The sequence below is a fragment of the Gekko japonicus genome, unplaced genomic scaffold, assembly GCF_001447785.1.
Source record: "Gekko japonicus isolate JY-2015 unplaced genomic scaffold, Gekko_japonicus_V1.1 scaffold314, whole genome shotgun sequence".
NCBI classification, from domain to species: domain Eukaryota; kingdom Metazoa; phylum Chordata; class Lepidosauria; order Squamata; family Gekkonidae; genus Gekko; species Gekko japonicus.
This window is the reverse complement of record NW_015170284.1, coordinates 167,351-186,647: the sequence shown is the minus strand read 5'-3', so window position 1 is coordinate 186,647 and position 19,297 is coordinate 167,351. Positions and strand designations below refer to the sequence as shown.

At 45.9% G+C, this 19,297-nt stretch overlaps 1 protein-coding gene across 1 annotated transcript in view; it reads right to left on the bottom strand.

The window, feature by feature from the left end:
• The window catches only part of CACNA2D2 (calcium channel, voltage-dependent, alpha 2/delta subunit 2), an 871,471-nt gene extending 862,354 nt beyond the window's left edge, over positions 1-9,117 (bottom strand). Inside the window, exon 1 of the mRNA XM_015417855.1 lies at positions 9,049-9,117. The gene's annotated coding sequence lies outside the window, so the exon portion shown is untranslated. The remainder of the gene's footprint in view (positions 1-9,048) is intronic.
• Positions 9,118-19,297: the final 10,180 nt, after the last annotated feature.

Below are 19,297 nucleotides of genomic sequence, written 5' to 3'. Positions count from 1 at the left end.
GATGACACTGAACATTTTTTTCTTTTACTGTTCATATTCTGTTCTCATAAATATATAGCATTACAGGATGCAGTACTACAGGGTCAATTTCATGATCATTTGGCACATTATACAGAACCACACCCAAAGTTGCAATCAAGCCTCCTAGAGCTATCGCTTTGCAGCTCACCTGGTTTCTCCTTTTCCCTCTTGGCCTGATAACCAATCTACTAGAGAGTTGTGGTGACCCACTTTTGGGTTCTGACAAAAAGTCTGAGAAGCACTGCACTAAGTGATCTAAAATACTGACACATCATACAAGGCTGCTTTAAGGGCAAATGACCCACATTTGCTCACTTAATCCAAACTCTATTAAGGTGGCTATAATGACCCAACCACAGAATACACAGCAGAAGATGTCATTTAAAGACTGTGACATAAACTTAAAACCAACTCAGCCTATTAGCTCAAAGGCCTTCCAGAATAACAGCTCTAGTAGCTTCCTAAGATCTAGGCAAAGCTAATCTGATGAATGGAATAGCATGAGGGAGAAAATGGTTTCTACTATTAACTGTAAATGTGAGATTTGGTTAGTTAGTTCAATTGTCTGACACTGGAATTCCTAGTTACAAATATTCTTACATCTGTGAAGAAGGCTAGTTATCATTATCAAAAAATGGTCAGAACGTGGCTGTAATGGTTGGGTAGATTTAAACAGAAGCAGACTGTTGTTAAGGTTTGCTGTTCCCAAACAATATAGAGCATTACGGATGATATCAGCACCTTGAGTCAGGTCTGGAAGCAAATTTGGAAACAGTGTAATTGGAATGAGTCTAGAGTGATATGGTCTTTACAACCCACTCCATTCAACATTCTTGCTGCACCACTGTATAATAAACTGTAGTTTCTGGATGCTCTCCAAAGGCAGCCCCACATAGAGTACATTGCAGCAATCTAATCTAAACGTCACCAGGGCATGCACCACCGTGAGTGTTGCCAGCTGCCTGGTGTGGGACAGGGAAACCCCACCCCACACACTGTTGAGCAGCAGGAGAAAAATGGGGAAGGGAAACAGTGCTGCTGATGTTTTGAAATCACTCCCAAGGGAAGATCTGAAAGTGACATCACTGCCCTCCACTTAGGGTTGCAGGGCCATGTCCAGCAACTGGCAGGAGCTTCAGTGTTAGGGACATGGGGGGTGCAGCACTGTGTGCGCTGATATGTCATTTCCAGGGAAAACCTAGATGTGGTGTTGGGAGCTCTGGGAATTGCCAGAAACTTAATTATTTAAAATGACAGAGTTTCCAACAATTCCTAGAGCTACCTAGAGCAATGAAAGCTGCCAATGGAAGGCCTTCCATCATGGCAGAAAACCTGGCAGCCCTACCCCCATAACACTCTAGGGACTAATCAAATCTCTAGGTACTTACCATAGAGTTTCAGATTCCTAGAGCACTCAGAAGTGACAGAGTAATTTTTTTTACCCAGGAAAAGCCACAGCTGACTCACCAGGCAAAATTGATGAAAGGTGCACCTGGCCACCACTGCATCGCATTATTCAAATGAAGGCTCAAGCTCCCCCATGCTGTGACTCTGCTCATTTAGGGGGAGTGCAAGCCCATCCAGAAAGGAGACACCTCAATACGTAGATCAGTCTTTCCACTAGGGATGCCAGGCCAGGCCACCGCCCGTCACTCTTGAGAAGATCTGGACCAGTATGCTGGTGTGATGCTTTAGGATTTGCCAAAAACTCTATGATTAAACCATAGAGTTTTTGGCAAATCCTAGAGCATCACCTCCAATGTCATGCTGTCATGTAATGGCATGATGCTTTTATGCCCACCCCATTTTCTCCCCGCTAGCTGACGCCGGGATACGGGGGACTGCCTTACAGTGGCTTTCCTCTTTTCTCCATGGTCAGGGACAGAGTGTGGAACTCAGGGAGAGGATGTCCCCGTGTTACCCACTTGAATGCAGAGTGCCACAGGGGGCAATCCTCTCTCCAATGCTTTTTTAACATCTACATGCACCCCCTTGCCTAGTTGGCCCAGGAGTTTGAGCTGGGTTGTCATCAATATGCCGATGACACCCAGCTCTATCTGCTGATGGCTGGCCAGACACTGCCCCAGAAATTTTGGACAGGCATTAGAGGCCATGGCTCTATGATTGCAGCAGAGCTGGCTGAAATTGAATCCAGAGGTCCTGCATCTGAGTTAAGGAAGACTAGGGTTGGCAATCAGGCTCCCAGTCTTCAGTGGGACACCACTGCCAGCATCATGGGTAAGGAGTCTCAGGGTGATGCTGGATCCCTCGCTTACCATGGAGGCCCAGGTCACTCCGGCTGCCACATCAGCCTTTTACCATCTCCCTATATCGCTCCTCAGGACTTAGCTGCAGTGATCCATGCAATGGTCACTTCAAGGCTAGATTACTGTAATTCACTCTACATAGGGCTACCCTTGGGCTTGTTCCAGAAATTGCAGCTAGTGCAGAATGCAGCAGCACACTTGCTGACAATGACACCTTTGTGGGTGTGTATTTAGCCGATGTTGCACCAACTGCACTGGCTGCCAATCGAATACTGGATCCATTTCAAGGTTATGGTTTTGACCTTTAAAGTCCTATGTGGCCTGGGACCATCATACCTACAGGACTGCCTCTCCGTATATGAGCCCCGGAGAGCTTTACCCTCTTCTGATCAACACCTCCTGGTGATTCATGGCCCAGGGGATGTCCACTTAGCCTCAACCAGGGCAAAGGCTTTTTTTGGCCCTTGTCCCAACCTGATAGAACATGCTCCCACCTGAGACCTATTACAGTTCCACAGGGGCTGTAAAATTGAGCTGTTCCACCAGGCTTTTGATTGAAGCAGCAGACGTTCAACCATTCTGGCCTCCCTGTTTATGGCCCCTTTCCCAGTGCCTGCTGTCAGATAATCTTGTTGGGCACTGGAGAACCTATATTTACCTGATAGGAGGCATGGGGTTTGATGATATTGTCTATCATGCTAGTGACTGTTTTATTGTTTTTATTGCTTTATGGACTGCATGCTGTAAGGCACCCTGAGCCCACCTGTGGGATAGGGCGGGGTATACATTGAATAAATGAAATGAAAATTTTGGCACAGCTGGCAATGGAGGAGATACTCAGGAGGTCTCCAGCCATAGCAGAAGACCTGACATTCCTTCCTTCCACCCATCACTACCACCTCTATCTTGTCAGAATTATGCTTTAGATACCCTAAAATCTCAAATTTACAAGTGTTCCTTTTTAAAGTGTTAGAGGGCCACTTGTGTAAAGAGATTTACACTCACTGGAGTTTAACTCACTGGAGTTTAACTCACTGGAGATGGAAAACATAAAACCTTACACAGTCAATCACCTTGCTCTTACACAGTCAATCACTTTACTCTTGGTAAGCCATTTTGATAGATGCTGGCCCCTGCCACACGGGGGGAAAAAGAACGGCCAAAGTGCGGCTTTTTAGAGCCGCACCAAAAGAGACACGTGGCGGTGGGATCAGATAGATCCCCTGAGCCGCCGCACAGTTCCTCCCCGGCACGATCAGATGCCAGGGGGAAGCCACTGAAGGGAGACCAAGGCAGCCGAACTGCGCATGTGTGCGCATGCGCAGTTCGGCCAGGAGCCTCGATTGCTCCGGAAGACGGGCACGCCGGCAATCTCACGGCCGCACTTGCTGCGCTGTTTCCGGTAAGTCCTGCTCTTTTGCAGGTTCTTTTTTGCAGCGGGTTTTCCGGCTGAAGGGATGGATCAGGGATGGGTGTGTGCTGCTTCCCAGATGTTGCGGTTTGATTGCGCCCGTTTGCTGCACCCCCGATCCGTCCCTCTTCCAGGCCAAAACCTCCCATGTGACCGGGGCCGCTAATCACTATGGAAGAAATTGCCTTTTCAGTGTCAACTGACAGAATTGGGGTTAGTGTTGTATTATGAGAACAGCTGTGTAAGAAATTTAAAATGAAGAAAAACTAGACTGTTCAAAAATATTAAAGATTTTGCCAGTAGAATTTCATTAGAAACAATATATACATTGGTATGCTGATCAGTGTTACCTCTGTATTGATTTCATTTTCTGAATGAGCTACCCATATCTAAAATAAAATTGGATACAAGCAAAAGGAGATTTAATGAAATGCTGAAATACTGCAAGGTATTTTTACTGTCTACCTTTTCTGTGTTTGGACCCATAACTGCCAAGCTTTTCAACAAGTAGATATGATGATAGCTTTTAGTGGACCATCTTCTGTTGATAAGAGTTTACAACCTTTCAGGTTTCCACAAAATGATCCTTCAGGCAGAGCCAAGATTCTCACAGATAATACTGGTAAGAGTCTCAAAGTGCTCCAGGAAGGACATGCCTTTATTAAATGCACAGTCTTCCCAAATGCTGCTCAGTACATAGGGCAAGCACATACTCTGCATCAGACAATCAGGTACGAATGCCCAGCTATCATATTGTTCTAACTCTTCAGAGCATGTGAAGATGTGTTGTTAGCCATTTCGTTTCCCTACAAGCAGCCTCCACAAACACAGAAGAAGATATGGAGAGGGGTTTTCCATTAACACGAAGATACAACAAGAATTAGAACACAAAGGAAGAACTTATATTTAAAGATTACTCTAGACTTTGTTTTTGATGGTCACTGCACTAAGGCCATGGCATAGTTTGAATTCAGGTGCCTAAAACTACTGTTAATTTTTGGTAAGGATAACTACCCTGCCTCTCAGAGGAATGAATATCTGTGATTGAGCTAGGAACTGAACCAACACAGCAAACAAACCACATTGCCAGACAATAGGATTAGTTAACCAGCTCTCACATTTATGGATAACAGTTCCTCCAGCTCCCGAGCCTTTAGAAAAAGATACAATTTATTTCAACTTAAAAGAAAAATAATCTTTCTGTTCCATAGAACAAGGCATAAGCTTGCTTTGTTTATGTTATGATACTGATATCCATTTATACTTGTTGAATCTGATGAAGTGGCCTTTATGCCACGAAAATTCACACAGACGTCTTCCTTTTTTCTCCCCACAGCCACAAATGAACACACCTCAGGAATACATATTTGAATTATGTCACACTAGTTCCATTACATTACTTCCCATAAACGGTTCACAGAACTTTGAGGACAGCTTCCCTAAATCACCAAATGTTATACCAGATCTTCTTTCAGTACAACAAATCTACATGGTATCATGCAGAGGCTGCTGACATACCTCCACAAGATTCTGCTTTTATTCAGCACCAGTTAGCCAATAACTAAAAGTATTTAAAAGGGAAAAAATCAGCACTGAAGAGCAAAGCCCTTAATCCCGTTTTTGTACACAGGCATTCCCACACACAAAAAGCAACTTGTCAGTCAAATAGATACCACCCAACATGCCTGACAGAATGGGCCTGTTCCAATCTGGGATTTTGATTTTTTTAAATCTCAATGAGAAATCCTACATTAGACAGCAGGCTGAGCCAAGCCTTCCTTAGCTCAGCTTAAGATGATTAAAACCATGCTACCCAGGAAAAGAGAGATAATATGAAACGCCAGAGGTTTTACCAGGGCACAAAACGAGGGAACTGATATGCAAAACCACTGTGAACAATTTAAATTGTATCTGAGTTTCAGCTACCCAACTGCAAATACTGTAATCATTCTGCATGCTGCAGGCAAGAGAGCCTGCTGTAATGGAAATAGCTCTAAAACTATAAGACAAAGCCATATACTTAAGGAACATGTACATATATCTCTCACACAAACATGTATGTGCATATATCTCATCCATAAATGGAGAGAAGGAAGCAATGCAGCAAGAGCAGTGTCAAAAAGTAAGAGTGTTCCTATTCAAACTTAACACTGCTTTCATATGATGCAGCATCCCTCAACTATTCCTTTAAAAACTCTCTCTGTGATTTATCTCCTAAACCTCATTGCCAACTGCGATGCTTTAAGTACATGTGCTATCCTTGACTCTCCCTTCCTTTTTCTAAGAAATAGTAAGGCGCCATCTACATCAATGGTGCTATAAAAAGAAACCAATACATGCATACAATAAAAAGCATTGTATGGAAAAATATTTCATATTTGGAAGCACTTTGAGAATCTTATTTTGTTATAGAAATATAATTCTGACAAACAAATTCTTCGAAATTCTTCTTCCTGACCTACTTCAGTAACCTGAATTTGCTTTCTAATCTTGGGTCATTTGAATGAGGCTGGTCCTTGAAAGAAATTCAGATGGGATTGTGTTTTCCTTCTTCTGTAGTATTGCTACTTTTAAGTATTAAATTGTACATTGATGTGAGCCCAGGAGAGCAGAAGGTTGCATTATAGCTCACATGTCAAAGGGCATTAGCCAATAGTCATACATCAACTTCCAGTAACCAGTCATGCCTCCTTTTTCTTCCAGAAAGTATGTATTAATGAAAGCCAAAGCAATGAAGGGGCAAACCAAGATCTGTATTCTCTTCTATTTGTTTTCAGCTGCAGTATCAGCTGAGATACATTCATATGCATCCAAGTTATACGGCACATTATGATTACATCTTCCACCTCCACTATCTCACATAAAACATCATAATCATTCCTCCTGGACCAATCCTCTACTGATTGTACCACACTCTAATAATCAGTCACTTCAACAAGTGTTTTTGAAGCTTCAGAATACAGGATCAAGCCCATGGAGGTAATGCTACTATCAGTACTGAAAAAGAGCTCATAAGAAAATACATATAACAATGTGTTTTCCAACAATTACTTAGTAGGATTTACACTGGAATTTGTACAACGGGGTAACATCGCTTTTTTTTTTTTTTTTGGTCTGGGAGAATGACGATGTTTATAAATTGTACAGCCTACACACTCTCTGTACTGTAGCCTCAATTTAGATATTCACAACTACAATGAAATATTTTCCTTTTAAGTTGAAAGTATTGTTACGAATTCAGTATCTGAGAAATACTGAAACAAGAACTGGGGTGATTTCTGTTATTCATACAGAGAGACTGGGGACTTCTATAGGACTGCTTGCTTGAGTAAGGATTACTCATGCACACAGGAAGACTACAAGATCAAACTCTAAACATTTAGCATTGAACATACATAAGCATCTTGTCTACCTCACCCCAGGTAGAAACCTTGTGAACTTTATATCCCAGTGGAATCTGTATGAATGTTTGCCAGCAAAAGAGCCCAGCAGCTTCGACCGACAGCTCAGACTCAGAGGTCAATAGTATGTGGAGGCTCAGAAGGATGGATGCAACGTTGCACCGCAATCTGGAAGAGTCTCTGTGTTGTAGTAGGTAAAATAATAACAATTCAGGAAACTGGGGGGGGGGGCAGCTTCAGCAAGCACTGCATACCATCACATTTAACTACAATGTTTCCAAAAAAGGACTAAAAATGGTCTGTGGGGGAAAGAGCACACACTGCATCCTGAGATGACGAGTTTATGAGCATGCATTCAGTGACAGGTATGTCCTTCAGCAGGTCATATACATTTAAAATCTTGTGTCCAATCACACCATTAAGAACATTTATAATACCACAAGGGAATGACAGTAAATTAAGTCCTATGTGGAGCTTGAATCCAACATATTCCAACAAAATATCAACCAGAAGCAAAGGTCAACATTACTAATATTGACTCAAGTAATCGAGACATTTCCCCATTTAAAGAAGCAGATGTCAAACAGATACACTGCCAAGCTTCATGTGAAATAACAAAAACATTACAGATTTGTACATCTCACACTGTTACCATTCCTCAGAAAGATTTAGGGGAAGAGATTTTGAATTAGTGCGACATTAATGAGAACCTAACAGCAAAGAGTTTACTGCTGAAAGATATTTGGCATTTTGCCTTTCACCTCCCCATCTCATAAGATACTTTTTTAAGCTTCCGTCTCAGCAGACTCGAATCAAAGTGTGTCAGATAAGCATCACAATGGTAACGATGATGATGATAATAAAGCATCCTTGAATAGCCTGTAGCTTTACGACTTCTAATGCAATATTAGTTTGTCCTAAAATTTCTGTAGGTATTCCGACATTGCAGGGAATGTGTGAGTGCACCTGTAAACCATAAAACCAATATCTGCTTCTCTCTCTTGGCTGAAATTTAAAATTTCAGCATTTCTTTAACCTAGAAATGGTTCTATTTATGAACTTAGGGCAATCTTTATTCCACTTTTACAAATGATGTATCCACACCAAATGTTTTTAAACAAAGAGGGGAAGGAAGGAGGATGAAGACAGTGATAACTCCCAAGAAACAAGAGTTTAAAAATAGTAACTTGATGGGGTAGTTACTACTGCCAACACTTATCCTGAAATCACCCACATAAATCTAGGAATAAATAATATAGCACAATTAAAACATGACTATTTCATCCTATTTAAAAACTTTCTATATAGGAAGAGTTTCCCAGTAAACTACTGAAATGATTAATATATTTTCTCATGAGTTTTTTTTAAAAAATAATAGCAGCAGCAGCCTTTTACACCAGTTACGGGAAGGTTTCTCCGGTCCATCCTTTGCTGTTTTAAAATGTTAAGACAAGACGAGAAAGTATGTTTGAATGCCATTAGGCATTAACACATTTGCAACTTCGTCCCACTACTTTGGCAAGGAGCACGAGCTGTGCAGGATTTGGATCCACGACTGCACCTTTTGCTGCTTAAACTGCGTCGTCGTGTGTTACTCTGAACAGACTTCACTGTGCCTGTACACCGGGGAGAAGGGGAGCTGGCGGAAGACAGAACCTCCGGGCCGGCTGATTCCCCTCACCCTCGACTGGGGCGAAGAGCCAACGACCGAGCAGCTCCAAGCCATGTAAATAGGGGTGTAAAGAAGTATCGCAGGAGGTATATGGAGGGGGGGAACGGCGAAAAAAGCGCTCGCCACCAGAAGCAACCCAAATCAAGTTGCGAGAAAAGCGCCCGCCAGGCAGCCCGAAGCTGCACTTCCCTCTGCTGCTGCTGCTGCCGCCGCCGCCGCTGGGTGCCTGCCCCGGAAGGTGGCGGGAGGGGGGGGGGGTGAAGGGCTCTTACTTACGTGTACTGCTGGGGGAAGCTGAAGCCATCCGCGGCGGGAGTCGAGAGGACGAGGCACAGGATTATTTGGCTGCACAGAGCCGGGACAAGGAAAGATGCGCCGCAGGTCTGAGCCGAGATCGCCATTTTTCCATTAAAAATTCAGCCGCGGCCCCAACTCGCTCTCTTTCTCTCTCTCCCCGGTGGTGGCGCTGGGCTGTCGAGGCACCCCCTGCTTGGAATGAGATCCTAGAAAGGGGTTCGGGGGTGGGGGGGAGGGTGGCTGGTGCCGCTGGGTATCCTCCAGCTACTCCAGAGGAGCGAGTCAGGCAGCCAGTCAGCGAGGCAAGCGGCGGCAGGCTCTCTTCCCGCACTCAAATGCCACGAGCGGGGCAGTTCTCAGGAGGATAAGGAGAGCGGGGAGGGGGGAGAGACTGAGCAGCCGGGCTCGGGCTCCCTGCACAGCCGGGCAGGTTGCTGCTACCGCTGCTCAGTCCGGCCCTCACGCGGCGAGCTCCGCTCTGCCGTGACAAACACTGAGCGAATACAAACTGCTACTTTCCCTCAAATAGGCGGCCAACCTTCCCAGCCTCCTCCCCTCGCATCCCTCCTCCCCCCGTGCTCGCTGTATCCCTCTCCGTTCCCCCCTCTGCTCGGAACGTTCTCCATCCTCGGCAGCCGCCACAGCGCATGCTCCCCAGACAGCCGGCTGGCGAACGAGCGCTCTCAGTCGCTGGACCATTTAGCTGGGCCTGGGCGGCCAGCGCTGTGCGCGCCGCGCAACTCTCGCGCCTCTCTCACGGGCTACTGCACTTTTGCCACCTGGGCAGGTGTGGCGGGTTGCAACGCAGCTGGGGCGGCCACACTGAGGGGGGCTAAGGGTGAGTCCTCCTCACCCTCCTAGAGAAGCAAAATCCCACCCCCCCAAATAGATTCTGCCTCTCTTATGCTAGGGCTACCAGTTCTGGGTTGGAAAATACCTGGAGACTTTGGGGGTGGATCCGGGAGAGGGTGGGGTTGGAGGGACCACAGTGGGATACAATGCCATAGAGTCTACCCTTCAAAGCATCCATTTTCTCCAGAGGAATTGAACTCTGTCAGCTGATCAGTTGTAAAAGCGGGAGATCTCCAGGCCCCTCCTGGAGGCTGGCAACCGTAGAGTGTGTTCCCCATTTATCTCAGTTGAGCTGTTCTAATGCAGGCACCCTGCTTGACTCTGCACCCCTGCCCAACTTGCCTTTCCACTTCACCTGCATGTCACACCTGCAGACCAAATTGACTTCTCAGGTGCCAGGACCTTCTGGCTACCATTATAGGAAATTAATGGTAGATATGTTCAGCATTTAATGATCAATAGGAAAGCATACACTAGCAGCTGCCCTGAGCCCTCACATTTTAGGGGCATTCCAGTGATAACCGAGTTTTAAGTACTCTTGCCAAATTTAGATATCCCTGGGACTGTGCATGATAGGCCTAGATATTGATCCATTTAATTTTAATGTTTCAGTCCAGTTCAAAACTGAGCATTAACCAAACATGGGTAGTCACTATGCATAACCTCCCCCCCATAAAACTAAAATTGTGTCACAATATCCCCACCAATCTCAAAGGTGCCCCTTTGTGGTAGCTCATAGTGCATCCACAAGCAAGTAACTGGTTTCCATAGGATTCAACAGGCACCTGATCCCTATCAGGTAGAATGCACAATATTTTATGTACTAGAACTATGTATTGTATGTAGAACTATGTAAATGGTCAGAATGTTGTGATCCAATCCAGCCCTCATGAGGTAGTTTGTTGAGCAAAGCAAGAGAAGAAACAGAACATATACTCTATTTAGTACATTCCAGCAACTGCTATACATGAAGGAACCTTCTATTTACATGGAAACAAGTCCTACTGATTTCAGTGAGGCTTATTTCAAAGCCACCCAGGAATCATTATTGGTTGAATGTGTGGGATTTTAAAAAAATAATAGATGTACATACTTGGGACAAAAGCTGTACGTAATGCTGAAATTGGTCCAAATGGCCTGCTTTGCAAGAGAGAATGGCAAATAACATGAAACTTCATCATATTTGAACAGATACATCCTACATTGGATGCTCTAGTCCTGAGCAGCATTTGGTAACTCAATTAATTAGATGCAGTGGCAGGATTATCTGCATGGGTACATAATGCTAAAACACTGTGGAGGAGAAAGGTAGGAAAGGGACAGAGAAAGGACTGACCGGGCCATAAATGTGTGTGTGTGTTAAGTGCCGTCAAACCACTTCTGACTTATGGCAACCCTATATGAATCAGTGACCTCCAAAACATCCTAGTGTTAACAATCTTGCCAACTGAGGGCCACGGGTTCCTTGATTGAGTCAATCCACCTCATGTTGGGTCTTCCTATTAAACTGCTGCCTTCAACTTTTCCTGCTGCCTTCAGCTTTTCCTAGTATTATTGGCTTTTCCAGTGACTCTTGTCTTCTCATAATGTGACCAACATATGATAGCCTCAGTTTGGTCATTTTAGCTTCTAGGAAGAGTTCAAGCTTGATTTTATCTACAGCCCACGTATTTGTCTTTTTGGCAGTCCATGGAATCTGCAAAAGGTAGGTATTGAACAAAACTACAGTGTATTCTTTAGGACTAGTAGCATTTCTAACACGAAAACAAATTTAGGTGTTCAGTTCAAAATTAATCCCATAGTGGGGGAAAATAGCAATATTTAATAGGTAAAGTTGGAAGATATGAGATTTTAGTCTGGCCTACTAAATAAACCCCCTGCTCAAAGGGCAAATGGTGCCACCTCAATGGTCTTTCCTATAAATTGCCATAGTCAAGTCTTACCTCTGGAAATATGTGCCTAGTTTCTTAATATTCATTTCTCTTGCAGGAGCCCAGCTGAAACAGGATGGTGGTAAATCAAAAAATAAAAGCAGATGGTTAAAAAAGAATCATGGATCTCAATTATTTACATATTCAAAATATTTATATAGCACTTTTCTGTCATACTCAAAACTTAGGCAAATATACCTGGCACATAAAACTCAGTAATGAAAGTGCTAGTTGAACATCCCTAGGGAGATTACCATCACAGCTGAAAAAGTTTCTGTCTCCAGTATCTATTCACCTAATTTCTGAAGACAGGGCACCCATAGGAGGTCCTCTGAAGATAACCTTAAAGATCAGGGAGATTCATATGACAGCCAGCAATCCTTGATTCGAAGCCATTTTGATTTTGCTCAAAGCTCTACTGGATTCCTGAAATATGGCTTCTTCTCAGGAAGTCTTGAATGTGCCTCTTGGCAGTTTTAGGGTTAACTCTGTGACAAAGAAATAATTTATAATAACCCTTGAGTCTTATTTGTAATACTACAATTAGAAATCTTGTACATGATACTAAACTAGGAGTAAGGCCCGTTGTGGAAAGAAATACAACGAACTCTAGAAGGAAGCTCCAGGTGAGTGTAGCTGTGGCTGGTGGGGTGGCATAGGGAAGCGAAAAATGGAGGAAGGCAAGCCATGTTTATTTCCTTCTGCTTTGCTATGGCAGGGCTGTCTCAAGTAATTTTGCTGCCCCAAGTGGGTAGTATGGGAGGACAGCCTCATGGTAACAGGTATGGTTCCCTCCACCCCTGACTTATGTTGATTTGGGGTTATGCAGTGGCAGCTAAGGTAGAGAAGCACCTCCTCCTATGCCATGTCTTCTGGGTTCCAAGGGTCTGGAAAGTAGTTCCATAGCCAGTTACAGGGTTACCAACTCTGGGACAGGAAATACCTTTAGATTTGAGGGATAGAGCCTGGGGAGGGCAGGATTTTGGGCGGGGAGGGACCTCAACAGGGTATAATGGAATTTTAATGTATTTTTATATATGTTGTTAGCCGCCCTGAGCCTGCCGAATGGCGGGGAGGGTGGGATATAAATGTAAATATAAATACATTAAAAAAATAAAATAATGCCATAGAGTCCATTAGCCAAAGTAGCCATTGTCTCCAGGAGAACTGATCTTGGTCATCTGGACATAGTTGTAATAGCTGGAGATCTGATCTCCAGGTGCTGCCTGGAGGTTGGCTTATGTTACTTTGGGGCTATGCAGTGGCAGCTAAGGTAGAAAAGCACCTCCTCCTATGCCATGTCTTCTGGGTTCCCAGAGTCTGGAAAACAGTTCCATAGCCAGTTACAGGGTTGCCAACTCTGGGTTGGGAAATACCTGTAGGTTTGAGTGGTAGAGCCTGGGGAGGGCAGGGTTTGGGGTGGGGAGGGATCTCAACAGGGTATAATACCATAAAGTCCACTGGCTAGAGCAGCCATTGTCTCCAGGAGAACTGATCTTGGTCATCTTGACATCAGTTTCAATAGCTGGAGATCTCCAGGTGCTGCCTGGAGGTTGGCTTATGTTACTTTGGGGCTATGCAGTGGCAGCTAAGGTAGAAAAGCACCTCCTCCTATGCCATGTTTTCTGGTTTCCAAGGATCTGGAAAGTGGCTCCATAGCCAGTTACAGGGTTGCCAACTCTGGGTTGGGAAATACCTGTAGGTTTGAGGGGTAGAGCCTGGGGAGGGCAGGGTTTGGGGTGGGGTGGGACCTCAGCAGGGTATAATGCCATAGAGTCCACTGGCCAAAGCAGCCATAGTCTCCAGGAGAACTGATCTTGATCATCTTGACATCAGTTGTAGTAGGTGGGAAATTTTCTGTAGGGGAAATGATGTGCTGTGGCTGGGAAACACGGTGATTTCTAGGAGATTTCCAGGCCCCATAGGGAGATGGGGAATTTATTTTACCTCAGGACACATTCAGTGACACCCACAGAAACAGTAAACTGTTTAGAATGTTAGAGGCAAAGGCCAATCAGGCCGCATATGCGAATGACCAGTTTGGTGTAGTGGTTAAGTGTGCGGACTCTAATCTGGGAGAACCGAGTTTGATTCCCCACTCCTCCACTTGCACCTGCTTATGTGACCTTGGGTCAGTCACAAGCTCTGGCACAGCTGTCCTTGAAAAATAACAGTTTGTGTCAGAGTTCTCTCAGCCCCACCCACCTCACAGGGTGTCTGTTGTGGGGAGGGGAAGGGAAAGGAGTTTGTAAGTCGCTCTGAGACTCCAAGTGAAGGGCGGGGTATAAATCCAATCTCCTCCTCCTCCTCCTTCTTCTTCTGTGTTCCAACTGGCTATTGGGGGGAGAGGAACAGCAAACTGTTTAGAATATTGGAGGCGAGACTCAGGCAAAGCAGCCAGTTGATAGGGACAGCTTCTGAATGACAGATCATGGAGCCAAAGGCTGTGGGCGTCGTGTGGAATGTTCAGGAGAGTCCATGACCAAAACAGAATTATATATAAGGAGAGATGCATACATGTCAGATAGTTCCAGGTGGTCAGCCATGTTTGTCTGAAGCAGTAGAACAAATTTAGAGTCCTTTGGCACCTTTAAAACCAACAAACATTTATTCAAGGTATGAGCTTTCATGTGCATGCACACTTTTTCAAATGTATTTTTCAAATAAGGATACTTACAACATTGGTGACTGCCTTAGTGGAGGGTGTTGTGTTTTTCCTGTCTGGCTCCTTGTGGTGAGCAGCCTGAACATTTAGCCCAGGGAATGGCTGGAAGGTTCATGAAGCCACCTTGCTGAAACTAAGCAAATCTAGGTCTTATTGGTCTCTGCATGGGAGGGGACCTGAGAAATGTGTGTGTGCTGCTTGAAGTTACATGAAAGCAAAGCGGGATATAAGTAAGTCTAAATACACCTATGACTCCAAAAAAATGACAATGATTATATAAAAGTGCTTACTGGCTGTTTAACAAAACTGAATAAATAAAGAATTAAAAATAAATAAATACACCTACGACAGGACAACTATTAGGACTGACTGTTTAGCAAAGTTAACTCTTTCCAGAGGTGTCCATAGGCTTCCTTGGAGTTCTTCGTTGTCACTTCTCTCACTGCAGGCTGATCTCCTGTGATTCTTACCCTGTCTTTATTAGATATAAACTGAGTTACCTTTGATTTCTTCTTTCTGCCTGAAGAGCTATAGCTATTCAAAAGCTAGCAAACCCTGGTCATCATTTATTGCACAGCGGTGTCAGTTGCAATGGAACTCACCCACATTCCTCCTAACAGATGAAAATGGGGAAGAAATCACATTCCAGGAATGAAGAACCTCATATTGGCTTGGCTGAACTCAGGGGTCTTTTCGTAGAAAAAGAGCTGCAGGAGCTCATTAGCATACGGTATGCTAATGAGCTACTAGGCTATTAGCATAATAGCTCATTAGCATATGCACCGCCCCCTGACATCACCAGAAGAGATGTCAGAAAGGGAAGCAAAAGGGGGGAAGGCATCTTCAAAAAAAACCCTCCCCTTCCCTGGGGGGGAGGAAGCGAAGAGAGAAGGGGTTTAAAGTTTAAACCCCTTCTCACTAGAGTTGGGCCGCAGAAGGAGGAAAGAGGGAAGGAAAGAGAGAGAGGATAGAGAGAAGGAAGAAAAAAGTGAAAGAAAGAGAAGGAAAGAGGAAAAGAAAGAGAAGGGAAGAAGGAGCGAAAGAGGAAAAGGAGAGAATGAAAGGAGGGAAAGAAAGAGGGCAAAGAGATGGGGGGAGGGGGAGGCCCCCAATTAAGCCTCCACCACTAATCCCTGTGGATCCCTCACCCTGCTCCGGCGCTGACCCGGGGAAGGGCCAGAGGGGCTCTTTTAGCCTCCCCCGGGCCGCAGCGCACTGGCGCTGGCCCGGCCAGGCAGCGACAGGCCTCCGGCGCTAGCCCGGGGAGGTAGCGGGGAGCGTCTTCTGGTCTCCCCCGGGCCGCAACGCTCCGGTGCTGGCCCAGGAGGCTGCAACAGGCCTCCTCGGGCCTCCATGGGGCCGCAACGCTCCGGCGCGGGCTCAGGGAGGCAGCAACGGGCATCCTCTGGCTTCCTCCGGGCTGCAGCACTCTGGCGCTGGCCCGGGGAGGCAGTGACAGGCCTCCTCTGGCCTCCCCGGGGCTGCAGCGTTCTGGTACGGGCCCCAGGAATGCAGCGACGGGCCTCCTTGGGCCTCCCTGGGGCCACAGCCCTCCGGCAGAGGCTCCAGGAAGGCGGCGACGGGGATCCTCGGGCCTCCCTGGGGCCGCAGCACTCCAGCGCAGGCCCCAGGAAGGCAGCGACGGGCCTCCTCGGGCCTCCCTGGGGCTGCAGCGGTCCTTGGGAAAGCAGTGATGGACCTCCCTAGGGCCACAGCACTCCGGTGTGGGCCCTGGGAAGGTAGTGACTGGCCTCCTCGGGCCTCCCTGGGGCTGCAGCGGTCCTTGGGAAAGCAGTGATGGACCTCCCTAGGGCCACAGCGCTCCGGTGCGGGCCCTGGGAAGGTAGTGACTGGCCTCCTCGGGCCTCCCTGGGGCCGTAGCGCTCCGGCACGGCCCCCGGGAAAATGGTGACAGGCCTCCCTGGGGCCACAGCGCTCCAGCACTGGCCCCGGGAAAGCGGCGACGGGCCTCCCTGGGGCCACAGTGCTCCAGCACGGGCCCCAGAAAAGCAGCGACAGGCCTCTTTGGGCCTCCCTGGGGCCGCACCGCTCCGGCGTGGGCCCAGGGAAGGTGGCAGCGGGCCTCTTCGGGCTTCCCTGGGGCTGCAGTGCTTCGGCACGGGCCCCGGGAAGGCAGCGACGGGCCGCAGCGCGGGGAGCTGGGGCAGGGCTTGCTGCCACCACCATTTTGCCAGCTCCTGGGCTTCCAGAGTGGCACTCCGGTGCGCTTCGGCCCCAAAAGACCCCTGGCTGAACTAATGTTTGGAATGTCAATCCACCACAAGGCCAGAGTAGCACCCCGCGCGCGTGCACACACACACACACACACACACACACACACAACCATTGGAAGGCCTGAACAGAAAAGTTCTTCAGTATATTTGGCTGTTGCTGCTACTGTTATTAGCCTGGCTTGTTTAAATGTAGAACTGCCAACTTCCAGATGGAGCCTGAAGATATTATTACTATATCAGATTTGCATATTTATTCGAATTTATGATTGGATTAGATTTTTTGAAAATAATTTTTTAAATTATACCTGCCCAAGCCACAGAGGGTGAAGCTAAAAATCAAAACACATTAAAATACTATATTACTTACTTTGTTAGTCTTACTTTCATGGACCACTGTAGTGGTAGTAGTTATTCAGTCACACAGTCAAGTCCGATTCTTCACAACCCCATGGACCACATCACACCAGGCCCTACTGTCTTCCACCATCCTCTGGAGTTTGCTCAGTTTCATGTTTGTTTCATCGATAACACCATCTCATCCTTTGCCATCCCCTTGTTCTTTTACCTTCAATCTTCCCTAGCATCAGGGTCTTCTCCAGTGACTGCTCCCTTCTCATTGGGTGGCCAAAGTATTTGAGCTTGTGCTTCAGGATCTGGCCTTCCTTCCAGGGAACAGTCAGGGTTGATTTCCTTTAGGATTGACTGATTTGATATTGAAGTCCAAGGGAAAAAGTCTTCTCCAGCACCATAATTCAAAAGCATGTATTCTTCAGCACTCAGCCTTCCTTATGGTCCAACTCTCACAGCCATACATTACTACTGGGAATACCATCGCTTTGACTACGCGGACTTTTGCTGGCAGGGTGATGTCTCTACTTTTTATTATGCTGTCTAGGTTTGCCATAGCTATCCTCCCAAGGAGCAGGCATCTTTTAATTTCATGGCTGCAGTCACCGTCTGCAGTGATGTTGGATCCCAGGAACATGAATTCTGTCACTGCTTCCATGACTTCCCTTTCTATTTGCCAAGGAGTGATGGGGCCAGATGCCATGATCTTAGTTTTTTTGATGTTAAGTTTCAAGCTAACTTTTTCGCTCTCCTCTTTCACCACTGTAGTATCAACCACTTTATATGCAAAATATAAGAATATTCCAGAATACACTAGGGCAGTTCTAGGGTAATTAAAATTCTTCGAATGATCTTAATGTCAGTAAGTGTTCACAATACTTTCAAATACTTTGAAGTTATTTAACAGAGTTTTCTGTTAACAACCTCTAGTCTAGAGTAACCCAGGGTCAAAGTAGAAATGACAGCTGATTTTTAAATTGCAAAAGTAGAGAAAATAATGCACTTGGGGAAGCTCTGAAAATGCCATGGGGGTAAAGTGAACTTCTCTTCCCCTGTGCTTTGCCCCCAATCTGAGTTAAGAAGCCCTGCAACTGCTATTTGGAGTTTTAAAAACAGTAGGAGATCCTCACATCTGGTTTTACCCTGAGTAAAGCAATTTAATGTAAAATGCTGTAAGCATAGCATGAATACAGAAGGCTCTTTAAAAACGGTCCTCAGACATCTAAAGATGTTCTGCGGTCAGGCAGGCAAAGGTGCCTCAGCAACATGAAGAGAATAGAGGTGATTTGGCCTTGAGGGGTGTTTTCCGTTTACAAAAGTTTTAATCTTATTGTTTCCTATAAAAAGAAACTTTAAATTAAAGCTACCATTTAAGAACATCAAGGCAGTAAAAGAAATCACTTAGTTGGGCTCTTAAGGGAGAACATTCTCCCCAGTTCCCAGACCTATTCTCAAACTTGGTGCTTTTTTGTTGTTGTAAAAAAAAAAAGTGCTAGTACTTTTATAAAAGGTTGAGCTAGTTTCTACCAATTCCTCCTCCTTCCCTCTGAAGATCCCGACTCAGCTATTCCTGAGAGTCCACTCTCTTTTTTTCTAGCTGAAGAAGAAGGTAGGTGGGGCTGAGAGAGCTCTTTCAAGAACTGCTTTTTCCAGAAAGCCACACCAGCAGCTGCATGTGAAGGAGTGGGGAATCAAACCCGGTTCTCCCAGATTTAGAGTCTATGCTCCTAACTACTACACCAAACTGGCTTTATGAGTGAGGTGGACCAGCGCATGACAATCAAGACTTGGGAGAGTCCTGAAAACATTGCTGGTACTCAGTACCAGTAAGTCACATCACTCCTCTCCAAAAAAAAACACCCCTCTCTACTCAAGCTTCTTTCCATAGCATGATTGTGAACATGGAGGAAGGCTCCTTAGTATAGAATACATGCCACTGGCCTGTCTTAAGAACAGCCAGGGGTCATTTGGGGGGGGGACGCGGGAGGACGCCATCCCCCCGGGTGAGGTGCGGGAGGGCGGGGCCTGGAGCTCCCTGCTGGTGCCCACTGGAGGTCACCGCCGGCTGTGGGGAGGACACACTTCTGGTGATGTCAGGGGGTGTGGCATATGCTAATGAGTTATGCTAATGAGTCCCCCTAGCTCTTTTTCTACGAAATGACCCCTGAGAACAGCTACACATTTATGGATGTCATAAG